Source organism: Salmo salar, unplaced genomic scaffold (assembly GCF_905237065.1).
Source record: "Salmo salar unplaced genomic scaffold, Ssal_v3.1, whole genome shotgun sequence".
NCBI classification, from domain to species: Eukaryota; Metazoa; Chordata; class Actinopteri; order Salmoniformes; family Salmonidae; genus Salmo; species Salmo salar.
The window spans coordinates 1,894-18,033 of record NW_025547232.1 but is presented as its reverse complement, the minus strand read 5'-3'; the positions used below and the strand labels follow the sequence as shown (position 1 = coordinate 18,033).

Genomic DNA, 16,140 nt, shown 5'->3' with positions numbered 1-16,140 from the left:
ATGAACTCTTTAGTCATGTATCCCAGTTAACCCTGATTAACTCTTTAGTCATGTATCCCAGTTTACCCTGATGAACTCTTTAGTCATGTATCCCAGTTAACCCTGATTAACTCTTTAGTCATGTATCCCAGTTTACCCTGATTAACTCTTTAGTCATCTATCCCAGTTAACCCTGATTAACTCTTTAGTCATATCCCAGTTTACCCTGATTAACTCTTTAGTCATGTATCCCAGTTTACCTATTTACTTATGGCCCTGCCTACACCTAGCGACCTGTTAACAATGAAAAATATTCCATTGTATTTGGAACGGCAAACTAGATCAAATTAAACTAGACTATTTATATAATAAATACTAATTTGGAGGGCAGATATTTTTAATATTAAAGCATTAGACCTCTCACTAAATCCAAACTGGTTCTCTCAGATTAGTATTAATGTCTCACCCCATGTTCAAGAATGGCCTTTTTCCTTTTATTCAGATTACAACCTCTCACTTTCGGTTATTTGAAAAGGAAATATTCTCCAAATATCTCTATTTTTAAAATAAGCCATAGAATATTGGTTGCAATTTCAGTTTAATCCACCAGAAAAGACAGAACAAATAATCTAACAAATATTATGATTAAACCCAAATAAACGAATTGATTAAAATAAAAAAATGTAAAAGGTATAATCTTTGTAAATTATATCATAAATAAGACTGGTGGCGTTATGTCACACATACAGCTAACAAAAAGATATGGAAATGTCTGCTCTACCCAACATTACAACCAATTAATTGCAGCATTACCGAACAAATGGAAGAGGCAGGGGAAAAAGTAAGGAACTTCTTTGTTGGCCCTGTATTAAAGACCATAACTGGTTAAAGAAAATTGTGATAAAAAAAGTGTACCAGTTTCATTTAAGGACCAAAAAATTGACAGCTTTGCCATATAGATTGCAAAATAGTTAGGAAGAGATTTTCTATTTACCAATGGGTTTATGTACTGATACGCAAAACGACACCTGATTCAAAGATTAGATAAATGTACATTTAAATTATCATACAAAATTCTTCCAACCAATAGAATGTTATACATAAACTCAGCAAAAAAAAGAAATGTCCCTTTTTCAGGACCCTGTCTTTTCAACATCACAGATCTTCATTGTAAAGGGTTTAAACACCGTTTCCCATGCTTGTTAAATGAACCATAAACAATTAATGAACATGCACCTGTGTAATGGTTGTTACTAACAGCTTACAGACGGTAGGCAATTAAGGTCACAGTTATGAAAACTTAGGACACTAAAGAGGCCTTTCTACTGACTCTGAAAAACACCAAAAGAAAGATGCCCAGGGTCCCTGCTCATCTGTGTGAATGTGCCTTAGGCATGCTGCAAGGAGGCATGAGGACTGCAGGTGTGGCCAGGGCAATAAATTGCAATGTCCGTACTGTGAGTCGCCTAAGACAGCGCTACAAGGAGAGAGGACGGACAGCTGATCGTCCTCGCAGTGGCAGACCACGTGTAACAACACCTGCACAGGATCGGTACATCCGAGCTTCACACCTTCGGGACAGGTACAGGATGGCAACAACAACTGCCGAGTTACACCAGGAACGCACAATCCCTCCATCAGTACTCAGACTGTCTGCAATAGGCTGAGAGAGGCTGGACTGAGGGCTTGTTGGCCTGTTGTAAGGCAGGTCCTCATCAGACATCACCAGCAACAACGTCGCCAATGGGCACAAACCCACCGTTGCTGGACCAGACAGGACCGGCAAAGTGCTCTTCATTGACGAGTCACGGTTTTGTCTAACCAGGGGGGCGATGGTCGGATTTGCGTTTATCATCGAAGGAATGAGCGTTACACCAAGGCCTGTACTCTGGAGCGGGATCGATTTGGAGGTGGAGGGTCCGTCATGGTCTGGGGCGGTGTGTCACAGCATCATCGGACTGAGCTTGTCATGACTCTCCAGCATGACAATGCCACCAGCCATACTGCTCGTTCTGTGCATGATTTCCTGCAATACAGGAATGTCAGTGTTCTACCATGGCCAGCGAAAAGCCCAGATCTCAATCCCAATGATTGAGCACGTCTGGGACCTGTTGGATCGGAGGATGAGGGCTAAGGACATTCCCCCCAGAAATGTCTGGGAACTTGCAGGTGCCTTGGTGGAAGAGTGGGATAACATCTCACGGCAAGAACTGGCAAATCTGATGCAGACTATGAGGAGGAGATGCATTGCAGTACTTAATGCAGCTGGTGGCCACACCGGACAATGACTGTTACTTTTGATTTTGATTCCCCCGTTGTTCAGGGACACATTATTCAATTTCTGTTAGTCACATGTCTGTGGAACTTGTTCAGTTTATATCTCAGTTGTTGATTCTTGCTATGTCCATACAAATATTTACACATGGGCTAGGCATCCCGCCAGCGGGACACCTGTCGACAACTTCCGGTGAAATTGGAGGGCGCGCAATTCAAATAAATAATCATAAAAATTATGGATGTTAAACGTTTAGGTACATACAAGTGTCTTATATCGGTTAAAAGCTTAAATTCTTGTTAATCTAACTGCATTGTCCAATTTACAATAGGCGTTACAGTCAAAGCATGCCATGCGATTGTTTGAGGATGGCATCCCACATCAAAATATTTTTCAACCACCACAGGTTTCATAAATTCACACATAGCGATTAAATATTCACTTACTTTTTGAAAATCTTCCTCTGATTTGCAATCCAAAGGGTCCCAGCTACAACATGTAGTGTCGTTTTGTTAGATAAAATCCTTCTTTATATCCCAAAAAGTCAATTTAGTTAGCGCCATCGATTTGAGTAATCCACTCATTCAACATGGAGAGAAAGGAATCCAAAAAACTACACCTAAACTTTGTTTTTAACAAGTCAAAATATGTTTGTATTTATTCCTCACGTACCCTAAAATGTAATTAAACTGTAATATTTCATACTAAGAGAAGTATGTTCAATAGGAAAGCAAAATTGGCAAGAGGGTGTCCTGTTCGTCGCACGCTCAAACATGATTTCCAAACGGGTGTCATCGTACTAAAACTCATATTTATTCTTCATTATTCAAGTTACAAGCCTGAAACCTTGAACAAAGACTGCTGACATCTAGTGGAAGCCATAGGAATTGCAATCTGGGATTGCATATGACCCTATGCTTTCCATTGTAAGAGCATGGGCTCTCAAAAAAAAAAGATGTCCAGTTGGTTTTTCTTTGGATTTTCTCCTACCATATCAATTGTGTTATAATCTCATGCATTATTTTAACATTTCTAAAAACTTCAAAGTGTTTTCCAGGCTTCTGGGCCTGAGTAACATGCAGTTAACTGTGGGCACGTCGATCAGTCGGAAATTGAGAAAAAAGGACCCTAGACTGAAGAACTTAAGTTTGCTGAAAATAAACGCAGTTGAAAGTGAGAGGACATTTCCTTTTTTTGCTGAGGTTATGAGGGATACAACCATCCCAGCTCTGCAGATTTTGCTGCAAAGAGACAGAATCATTAGATCATTTGTTTTGGTACTATCCATAAGTAGCTTGTTTTTGAATAATTGCAACATTAACTCTGCAAAAAGCACTGTTGGGTGACTACTTGTAGCAACAACAAAACATCTTTAGTTTACAATCTGTTCTATGATAATAGAAAGGTTCAGAACTTTTGTGAAACATCACAGCACAGTTGAAACATTTAAATGGAATATAGAATAAAACAATTTAGATAGATGGGAGGGTTTGAGTGGAGATGAAGGATGGGACTAAAAACAAGACAACTTATGTAAATTATACTCTGTCTGTAAAATGTACACTACCGGTCAAAAGTTTTAGAACACCTTTCAAGGGTTTTTCTTTTTTTTTTTACTATTTTCTACATTGTAGAATAATAGTGAAGACATCAAAACTATGAAATAACACATATGAAATCATGTAGTAACCAAAAAAGTGTTAAACCAATCCAAATATATTTTAGATTTTAGATTCTTCAAAGTAGCCACCCTTTGCCTTGATGACAGCTTTGCACACTCTTGGCATTCTCTCAACCAGCTTCATGAGGTAGTCACCTGGAATGCATTTCAATTAACAGGTGTGCCTTGTTTAAAGATAATTTGTGGAATTTTCTTTCCATCTTAATGCATTTGAGCCAATCAGTTGTGTTGTGACAAGGAAGGGGTGGTATACAGAAGATAGCTCTATTTGGTAAAAGACCAAGTCATATTATGGCAAGAGCAGCTCAAATAAGCAAAGAGAAACAACAGTCCATCATTACTTTAAGACATGAAGATAAGTCAATATGGAAAATTTCAAGAACTTTGAACGTTTCTTCAAGTGCAGTCGCAAATACCATCAAGCGCTATGATGAAACTGGCTCTCATGAGGACTGCCACAGGAAAGGAAGACCCAGAGTTACCTCTGCTGCAGAGGATACGTTCAGTAGAGTTACCAGCCTCAGAAATTGCAGCTCAAATTAATTCTTCCCAGAGTTCAAGTAACAGACACATCTCAACATCAACTGTTCAGACGAGACTGCCCGAATCAGGCCTTCATGGTCGAATTGCTGCAAAGAAACCACTACTAAAGGGCATCAATAAGAAGAGACTTACTTGCTTGGGCCAAGAAACACAAGCAATGGACATTAGACCGGTAGGAATCTGTCCTTTGGTCTGATGAGTCCAGATTTGGTTCCAACCACGTGTCTTTATGATACTCAGAGTAGGTGAATGGATGATCTCTGCATGTGTGGTTCCCACCATGAAGCATGGAGGAGGAGGTGTGATGGTGTGGTGGGTGCTTTGCTGGTGACACTGTCTGTGATTTATTTAGATTTCAAGGCACACTTAACCAGTATGGCTACCACAGCATTCTGCAGCGATACGCCATCCCATCAGGTTTGAGCTTAGTGGGACTAGCATTTGTTTTTCAACAGGACAGTGACCTAAAACACACCTCCAGGCTGCATAAGGGCTATTTGACCAAGGAGGAGAGTGATGGAGTGCTGCATCAGATGACCTGGCATCCACAGTCACCCGACCTCAACCCAGTTGAGATGGTTTGGGATGAGTTAGACCGCAGAGTGAAGGAAAAGCTGCCAACAGGTGCTCAGCATATGTGGGAACTCCTTCAAAACTGTTGGAAAAGCATCCAAGAGTATGGAAAGCTGTCAACCCAATTGAGATGGTAAAAATAAAGCAAAGCCCTTGAATGAGCAGGAGTGTCCAAACTGTTGTCGGTAGTGTAGTTAGTATACCAGAACCAGTCCAGTCCCTGTCCTCTAATATAGATAGTATACCAGAACCAGTCCAGACCCTGTCCTCTAATATAGTTAGTATACCAGAACCAGTCCAGACCCTGTCCTCTAATATAGATAGTATACCAGAACCAGTCCAGACCCAGTCCTCTAATATAGATAGTATACCAGAACCAGTCCAGACCCTGTCCTCTAATATAGATAGTATACCAGAACCAGTCCAGACCCTGTCCTCTAATATAGTTAGTATACCAGAACCAGTCCAGACCCTGTCCTCTAATATAGATAGTATACCAGAACCAGTCCAGACCCAGTCCTCTAATATAGATAGTATACCAGAACCAGTCCAGACCCTGTCCTCTTAATGTGAAATGTCTGCCAAGGTTACACAGTTAGCATAGTAGGTCCATTGGACACAGTATTCTGGCTACTATTTTAATCATAATTGTAAATACAGACTGAATGTATACTTGTAATACCCAACATAGTATAACAAGACTCTGCCCCTGTAATGTGTAATGTCTGTCAAGACAGTCTACTGTGCATCTGCAGATATCGTGAACATAGTGTTCAGGTTATTACAGCACAAAAAACATCCTTTATTGTGGTGTGGTCATAAACAAGGACTTTATTGTGGTGTGGTCATAAACAAGGACTTTACTGTGGTGTGGTCATAAACAAGGACTTTATTGTGGTGTGGTCATAAACAAGGACTTTACTGTGGTGTGGTCATAAACAAGGACTTTATTGTGGTGTGGTCATAAACAAGGACTTTACTGTGGTGTGGTCATAAACAAGGACTTTACTGTGGTGTGGTCATAAACAAGGACTTTATTGTGGTGTGGTCATAAACAAGGACTTTACTGTGGTCATAAACAAGGACTTTATTGTGGTGTGGTCATAAACAAGGACTTTACTGTGGTCATAAACAAGGACTTTATTGTGGTGTGGTCATAAACAAGGACTTTACTGTGGTCATAAACAAGGACTTTATTGTGGTGTGGTCATAAACAAGGACTTTATTGTGGTCATAAACAAGGACTTTATTGTGGTCATAAACAAGGACTTTATTGTGGTGTGGTCATAAACAAGGACTTTGTTGTGGTGTGGTCATAAACAAGGACTTTATTGTGGTCATAAACAAGGACTTTATTGTGGTCATAAACAAGGACTTTACTGTGGTCATAAACAAGGACTTTACTGTGGTCATAAACAAGGACTTTATTGTGGTCATAAACAAGGACTTTATTGTGGTCATAAACAAGGACTTTGTTGTGGTGTGGTCATAAACAAGTACTTTATTGTGGTCATAAACAAGGACTTTATTGTGGTCATAAACAAGGACTTTATTGTGGTGTGGTCATAAACAAGGACTTTATTGTGGTGTGGTCATAAACAAGGACTTTATTGTGGTCATAAACAAGGACTTTATTGTGGTGTGGTCATAAACAAGGACTTTATTGTGGTGTGGTCATAAACAAGGACTTTATTGTGGTGTGGTCATAAACAAGGACTTTATTGTGGTGTGGTCATAAACAAGGACTTTATTGTGGTGTGGTCATAAACAAGGACTTTGTTGTGGTGTGGTCATAAACAAGGACTTTGTTGTGGTGTGGTCATAAACAAGGACTTTACTGTGGTGTGGTCATAAACAAGGACTTTACTGTGGTGTGGTCATAAACAAGGACTTTATTGTGGTGTGGTCATAAACAAGGACTTTACTGTGGTCATAAACAAGGACTTTATTGTGGTGTGGTCATAAACAAGGACTTTACTGTGGTCATAAACAAGGACTTTATTGTGGTGTGGTCATAAACAAGGACTTTACTGTGGTCATAAACAAGGACTTTATTGTGGTGTGGTCATAAACAAGGACTTTATTGTGGTCATAAACAAGGACTTTATTGTGGTCATAAACAAGGACTTTATTGTGGTCATAAACAAGGACTTTGTTGTGGTGTGGTCATAAACAAGGACTTTATTGTGGTCATAAACAAGGACTTTATTGTGGTCATAAACAAGGACTTTATTGTGGTCATAAACAAGGACTTTACTGTGGTCATAAACAAGGACTTTATTGTGGTCATAAACAAGGACTTTATTGTGGTCATAAACAAGGACTTTATTGTGGTCATAAACAAGGACTTTGTTGTGGTGTGGTCATAAACAAGGACTTTATTGTGGTCATAAACAAGGACTTTATTGTGGTCATAAACAAGGACTTTATTGTGGTGTGGTCATAAACAAGGACTTTATTGTGGTGTGGTCATAAACAAGGACTTTATTGTGGTCATAAACAAGGACTTTATTGTGGTGTGGTCATAAACAAGGACTTTATTGTGGTGTGGTCATAAACAAGGACTTTATTGTGGTGTGGTCATAAACAAGGACTTTATTGTGGTGTGGTCATAAACAAGGACTTTATTGTGGTGTGGTCATAAACAAGGACTTTGTTGTGGTGTGGTCATAAACAAGGACTTTGTTGTGGTGTGGTCATAAACAAGGACTTTGTTGTGGTGTGGTCATAAACAAGGACTTTATTGTGGTCATAAACAAGGACTTTATTGTGGTGTGGTCATAAACAAGGACTTTATTGTGGTCATAAACAAGGACTTTATTGTGGTCATAAACAAGGACTTTATTGTGGTCATAAACAAGGACTTTATTGTGGTGTGGTCATAAACAAGGACTTTATTGTGGTCATAAACAAGGACTTTATTGTGGTCATAAACAAGGACTTTATTGTGGTGTGGTCATAAACAAGGACTTTATTGTGGTCATAAACAAGGACTTTATTGTGGTCATAAACAAGGACTTTGTTGTGGTGTGGTCATAAACAAGGACTTTATTGTGGTCATAAACAAGGACTTTATTGTGGTCATAAACAAGGACTTTATTGTGGTCATAAACAAGGACTTTACTGTGGTCATAAACAAGGACTTTATTGTGGTCATAAACAAGGACTTTATTGTGGTCATAAACAAGGACTTTATTGTGGTCATAAACAAGGACTTTGTTGTGGTGTGGTCATAAACAAGGACTTTATTTTGGTCATAAACAAGGACTTTATTGTGGTCATAAACAAGGACTTTATTGTGGTCATAAACAAGGACTTTACTGTGGTCATAAACAAGGACTTTATTGTGGTCATAAACAAGGACTTTATTGTGGTGTGGTCATAAACAAGGACTTTATTGTGGTCATAAACAAGGACTTTACTGTGGTCATAAACAAGGACTTTATTGTGGTCATAAACAAGGACTTTATTGTGGTCATAAACAAGGACTTTATTGTGGTGTGGTCATAAACAAGGACTTTATTGTGGTCATAAACCCTTTGGAGTACTGTATGTATAGCGGAAGAGGTTTTCATTGCTCTGTGACTCAGCAGGGAGGGAGGGAGGGAGAGAGAGATGGAGGGAGAGAAAGAGAGAGAGGAAGTGAGGGAGAGAGAGAAATAAGTAACTAATACAAAGATCAGTGTAGAACTCAGGGATTACATTATAAAGAAATAATGCAACTGTGTTCAAATGTGGGGCTGTGCATTTTACCGTTATTGCAATGTGCCACCATGTGGCAAAACATAGTACTACATCCTCTACAGTAAAATCTGAGGACAACTTTGTATTGGACAAATATAACTATGATCAGTATAAGTATTGATCCGTGTGAAACCTCAGAATTGAACATATACCGGTAGTCCCATCCTCTGAAAACATGTGGTCTCTCCCCCATGATTAATAGCTCTCTCATGGTCTGTTCTGTTGTGCTCGTGAACACATCTCAGTGTGTAATTAATGCTATCTCTCCGTACCCAACCCTTGTCCTTCCCCAGAGACAAAAGCTTGCCACTTCCAGAAGGCTCTGGGTGAATGCTTTGGCACCTACCTGCGTTACTACTACGACCCCATCCATGAGAAGTGTAAGAAGTTCCACTGGACTGGCTGTGTGGGGAACGGGAACAGGTTCATCGACCATCAGGCCTGCAACGCCACCTGCGCTGGGATTCATGGTGAGATGACGTGACATAAAATGACACAGCATTACATAGCATAACAAAACATTTGTTAATGAATGATGAAATATCAAATATTCTTGTAGTTTTCAATGATACTGAAAACTAACTACAGATTAATGTCATGTTAATGTCATGTTGAATAATAAACTGATATTATAGTATCTATAATAATATGATATAATTTCTATAATAATTTCTATAATAATCTGATATTATAATATCTATAATAATCTGATAATATCATTTCTATAATAATATGATATTATAATATCTATAATAATCTAATATTATAATATCTATGTTAATCGAATATTATAATATCTATCATCTGATATTATAATTTCTATAACAATCTGATGTTAGGTCTATAATAACCTTATATTATAATTTCTATAATATTCTGATATTATTATATCTATAATAATCTGATATAATTTCTTTAATAATCTCATATTATAATATCTATAATAATCTCATATTATAATATCTATCTCAGATTATTATAGATATTATAATATCAGATTATTAAAGAAATTATAATATCTATAATATGATATTATGATTTCTATAACAATCTGATGTTATGTCTAAAAATCTGATATATCTCTAATAATCTGATATTATAATTTCTTTAATAATCTGATATTATAATATCTATAATATGATATTATGATTTCTATAACAATCTGATGTTATGTCTTTAAAAATCTGATGTAATTTCTATAATAATCTGATATTATGTTGTCTATAATATTTCCGACATGTTCTGTCATCAGATGAGGGTACTGAAAAGGAGGAGGATGAACCCGATACTCCTGTTGGTGAGTAGAGAAATACTGTACATGACCAAATGAATGTGGAAACCTGTCAAACATCTCATTCCAAAATCATGGTCATTAATATAGAGTTGGTCCCCCCTTTGCTGCTATAACAGCCTCCGCTCTTCTGGGAAGGCTTTCCACTAGATGTTGGAACATTGCTGCGGGGACTTGCTTCCATTCAGCCACAGGAGCATTAGTGAGGGCAGGGACTTGCTTCCATTCAGCCACAGGAGCATTAGTGAGGGCAGGGACTTGCTTCCATTCAGCCACAGGAGCATTAGTGAGGGCAGGGACTTGCTTCCATTCAGCCACAGGAGCATTAGTGAGGGCAGGGACTTGCTTCCATTCAGCCACAGGAGCATTAGTGAGGGCAGGGACTTGCTTCCATTCAGCCACAGGAGCATTAGTGAGGGCAGGGACTTGCTTCCATTCAGCCACAGGAGCATTAGTGAGGGCAGGGACTTGCTTCCATTCAGCCACAGGAGCATTAGTGAGGGCAGGGACTTGCTTCCATTCAGCCACAGGAGCATTAGTGAGGGCAGGGACTTGCTTCCATTCAGCCACAGGAGCATTAGTGAGGGCAGGGACTTGCTTCCATTCAGCCACAGGAGCATTAGTGAGGTGCAGGGACTTGCTTCCATTCAGCCACAGGAGCATTAGTGAGGGCAGGGACTTGCTTCCATTCAGCCACAGGAGCATTAGTGAGGGCAGGGACTTGTTTCCATTCAGCCACAGGAGCATTAGTGAGGGCAGGGACTTGTTTCCATTCAGCCACAGGAGCATTAGTGAGGGCAGGGACTTGCTTCCATTCAGCCACAGGAGCATTAGTGAGGGCAGGGACTTGTTTCCATTCAGCCACAGGAGCATTAGTGAGGGCAGGGACTTGTTTCCATTCAGCCACAGGAGCATTAGTGAGGTCGAGCAGTGTTCTCGATGTTATACACCTGTCAGGAAACAGATGTGGCTGAAATAGAATCCAATAATTTGAAGTGGTGTCCACATACTTTTGTATTGTACAGTGCATTCGGAAGACCCCTTAACTTTTTCCACATTTGTTACGTTACAGCCTTATTACATAGTTTTTTCCTCAACAGTCAACACACAATACCCCATAATGACGAATCAAAACCGGTTTTAAGAAATCTGTGAAAATGTATTAAAAATAAAAAATGGAAATATCACATTTATATAAGTATTCAGACCCTTCACAGGTTCATCAAGGGTCTCTCCGTACTTTGCTCCGTTCATCTTTCCCTTGATCCTGACTAGTCTCCCAGTCTCTGCCGATGAAAAACATCCCCAAAGCATGATGCCTCCACCACCAAGCTTCACCGTAGGGATGGTGCCAGGTTTCGTCCAGACCTGACGCTTGGCATTCAGTTCAATTTTGGTTTCATCAGACCAGAGAATCTCTTTTCTCATAGTCTGAGAGTCCTTTAGGTGCCTTTTGGCAAACTCCAAGTGGGCTGTCATGTGCCTTTTACTTAGGAGTGGCTTCCGTCTGGCCACACTACCATAAAGGCCTGATTGGTGGAGTGCTGTAGAGATGGTTGTCCTTCTGGAAGGTTCTCCCATCTCCACAGAGCAACTCTGGAGCTCTGTCAGAGTGACCATCGGGTTCTTGGTCACCTCCCTGACCAAGGCTCTTCTCCCTCGATCGCTTAGTTTGGCCGGGCGGCCAGCTCTAGGAAGAGTCTTGGTGGTTCCAAACTGTGAGACCTTATATAGACAGGTGTGTGCCTTTCCAAATCATGTCCAATCAGTTGAATTTACCACAGGTGGATTCCAATCAAGTTGTAGAAACATCTCAAGGATGATCAATGAAAACAGGATGCACCTGAGCTCAATTTCGAGTCTCATGTTCGAGTCTCATATATTAGTTTTTACACATTAGCAAAAATTCTAAAAACCTTTTTTCACATTGTCATTATGGGGTATTGTGTGTAGATTAATGAGAAAAATAAATAATTTAATCAATTTTAGAATAACGCTGTTAAGTAACAAAATGTGGAAAAAGTCAAGGGGTTTTAATATGTTCCTAAGGCACTGTATAGTGTAGGTCTATTAAAAAACAATGTACTGTAGGCCTGTTCAACAGTTTGGACTTACTATTCATTTATTATCTTCTGTTAATTAAACCTGTTATTCTGTTTCCTGCAGCCATGATTCTAGGAGTGGTGTTTGGGATCACTGGAGCAATACTCATCATAGTCATTGTTGTCCTGGCCATGCAGAGCAAGTAAGTACACTATTCATCATTCTCTTCTGTTAGGAAACGAGAAGAACAGGAAAATTACAATTACTCAGTTTGTTCTATTTGAGTTTTTTTTTAGCATAATTATGCTACAAATAACTAACTGTTCTTTTATATCAAATATCAGGAAGAATCACAAAAGTGAACTAAAGAAAGTGAAAGAAGTCAAGCAGGAGACACCACTGCAAGAAGAACCAGTTGAGATGGCGTAGAGAAGACAACCACGAAAGGAAATTAGAATGACTAGAACGCATGATTTCATTCAAGTCAACGTCCATGATGAGTTGACGGGCAGCCATATTGAGTGTACCAATGCCAGTCATTCTTATTGTAGGGGAAAAACCAGCTAGGGCCCTCACCTGAATGGTCCCTCTCAGGGTGATATAGAGTAACATAGGCCTACAGTTGCAACTATCAAACTTACAATTCAATATAATATTTACCTCATTTGTTGTTATCAGACTATTCACAAAAAAATACAAATCTGGGATGACAATATCGTATCTGACTTCCCCCTCACAAATGTACGCCAGGCTATTTCCTCATGGTTATGTTTGACATCTCAGTTATTTTACAACATTTATAATGTTTTTTTGTACACTCTCCTCTTTTACAATAAGAATGTATGTTTATTTCAGGTAAATTTGGTAACTACTCAAATATTCTCCACAGATTTGAAAGAATAATCACTATTCTTCATCAATTAGATTCAAGTTTGTCTGTTATTGAACTACTGAGTGTGCAACAAGATTTTTCTGATATTGTAATAGTTTTTAAATGTGTTGTCTTTTATGTGCTACGATAGGTTTGTGTTTGCTCTGTATCAACATTATAATAATAATAATATCAACATTATAATAATAATATCAACATTATAATAATAATAATAATATCAACATTCACATGGGTTTGTAGAAGCTACTAAATGGTATGTTTTTGTAGGACATGATATGAGAATAAACCAATACACTGTTTTAAAACATTTAGTCTTTCATGGGACTGCTATGACATTGTGCTGGTCCAGGTTATCACCACCGATAGCGAGGGTGTCCAACAAGGAAGGTTTTCCTGCCCAACAAGGTGTTCCTGTCCAACAAGGGGGTTTGTCCTGTCCAACAAGGCGATTGTTCCTGTCCAACAAGGGGGTTGTTCCTGTTAAACAATGTGGTGTTCCTGTCCAACAAGGTGGTTGCTCCTGTCCAACAAGGGGAGTGTTCCCGTCCAACAAGGGGGTTGTTACTGTCCAACAAGGGGGTTGTTCCTGTCCAACAAGGGGGTTTGTCCTGTCCAACAAGGGGGTGTTACTGTCCAACCAGGGGGTGTTCCTGTCCAACCAGGGTGTGTTCCTGTCCAACCAGGGGGTGTTCCTGTCCAACCAGGGGGTGTTCCTGTTCAACCAGGGGGTGTTACTGTCCAACCAGGGGGTGTTCCTGTCCAACCAGGGGGTGTTACTGTCCAATAAGGGGGTGGTTCCTGTCCAACAAGGGGGGTGTTCCTGTCCAACAAAGGAGGATTTCCTGTCCAACAAGGCATTCCTGTCCAAAAAGGTGTTCCTGTCAAACAAGGGGGTGGTTCCTGTCTAACAAGGGTTGTGTTTTGGCCAAAAATGGGTTAACTCCTCTCCAACAATGGTTTTGGAGCTCCCGAGTGGTGCAGAGGTCTAAGGCACTGCATTCAAGAGTTTCCTGTCCAATAAGGGGATGTTCATATCTAACAAGGGGGTATTCCTGTCCAAAAGGGGGGTGTTCGTGTCCAACATGGGGGATGTTCTTGTCCAATAAGGAAGGCGTTCTTGTCATCAAGGGGGGTATTCTTTTCCAATAAGGGGAGTGTTCCTGTCCAACAAGGTTGTTGTCCTTTCCAACAAGGGTGTTGTACCTGTCCAACAAGGGGAGTGTTCCTGTCCAACAAGTGGGGTGTTCCAGCCAAAGGATGGGGGATTCCTGTCCAACAAGTGAGGTGGTCCTCTACACAAGAAGGGTGTATTCCTGTCCAACAAGGGGAATGTTCCTGTCCAACAAAGGTTTTAATCCTGTCCTACAAGGGGTGTGTTCCTGTCCAACAAGTGGGGTGTTCCAGCCAAAGGATGGGGGATTCCTGTCCAACAAGTGAGGTGGTCCTCTACACAAGAAGGGTGTATTCCTGTCCAACAAGGGGAATGTTCCTGTCCAACAAGGGGAATGTTCCTGTCCAACAAAGGTTTTGATCCTGTCCTACAAGGGGTGTATCCCTGTCCAACAAGGGGAATGTTCCTGTCCAACAAGGGGAATGTTCCTGTCCAACAAGGGGAATGTTCCTGTCCAACAAGGGGAATGTTCCTGTCCAACAAGGGGAATGTTCCTGTCCAACAAGGGGAATGTTCCTGTCCAACAAGGGGAATGTTCCTGTCCAACAAACATGGTGCTTCCTGTCCAACAAGGGGAATGTTCCTGTCCAACAAACATGGTGCTTCCTGTCCTATCAAGATGTTCCTGTGTACTCTTTTCAAAGGATGGATCCCAGTCTGTTTAGGGCCATGGGATACGGGGGGTCGGGGGTGGTCTGCCGGGCGTTGGGATGAGGAGGGCTTTTAGCGGGTGGAATAGTGGGGACCAATTGGAGGTTTACTTAGTAGCAATGCAAATATCATGGTACAGCTAATATAGACACTCAATCATCATGTTACTATATAATGGTACGTTTACAAACATATATTTTGATAAATGGAATTGAAAGTTGTGTCTCATTATGGTAAGTGGTGAAATAAGTATAGCCAGTTACAATTGTAATGGCCTAGCAGATAATAAGAAAAGGCGATCAGTATTTACCTGGCTAAAAGAGAAAGAATATAATATCTATTGTTTACAGGAAACCCATTCAACAATTTTAGATGAAGTTTTGTGGAAAAAGGACTGGGGGGGTGAAATATATTTCTCCCATGGGGCAAAGAAATTCAAAAGAGGTGATGGTTTTAATTAAGAGTCATTTTGATCCAAATGTGCAAATTGTCCAAACAGATCATCAAGGTAAATGGATTATTTTAAATATGTTATTGGACAATTTTCACGGTTGTCGTCGGTGAATGAGGACCAAAACGCAGCAGGTACGTGAATGCTCATCTTGATTTTTAATTATCTTCAAAAATGAACATACAAAATAACAAAACCGAAAAACGAACAACTAACAAACAGTCTTGCAAAGCATAGGCTCAACACAGAACAATCACCCACAAATCACACACACAAACACACCCTAATATATGGGACTCTCAATCAAAGGCAGATAGACAACACCTGCCTTCAACTGAGTCCCAACCCCAATTAACCAAACATAGAAACACACACACCAGACTAACCATAGAATACAAACACATAGACCATCAACCAAAAACCCGGAAATACTAAATCAAACACCCTTTACACAAACACACCACCCCGAACCACATAAAACAAATACCCTCTGCCACGTCCTGACCAAACTACAAAAACAATTAACCTTATATACTGGCCAGGACGTGACAGTACCCCCCCCTTAAAGGTGCTACCCCAGAAGCACCTTAACAAAAAAATAACCCCAAGCAACACCAACAAAAAGTCCCTTTTCTAAAGGGAGGGAAGGGAGGGTGGCTGCCGTCAACGACGGCACTGTGCTACACCCCCTCCCCAACCCACCTATTTCTGGAGGTGGCTCTGGTTCCGGCCGTTCCAGGCTGTCGGGCCACTCTGGCATCGCCGAGGGGCAGTCGGGACAGTCTGGCAGCTCGGGGCAGTCTGGGCAGTCTGGCCACTCCGGCAGTTCAGGACAGTCTGGCCACT

General features: G+C 40.3%; 1 long non-coding RNA gene across 1 annotated transcript; it reads left to right on the top strand.

Moving 5' to 3' along the window:
• Positions 1–8,983: 8,983 nt before the first annotated feature.
• LOC106561864 (uncharacterized) lies at positions 8,984–13,326 on the top strand. The gene is made up of 4 exons (XR_006762820.1): positions 8,984–9,265; positions 10,048–10,092; positions 12,253–12,331; positions 12,474–13,326. It is a non-coding gene; the product is annotated as an uncharacterized lncRNA (long non-coding RNA).
• The last annotated feature ends 2,814 nt before the right edge of the window (positions 13,327–16,140 follow it).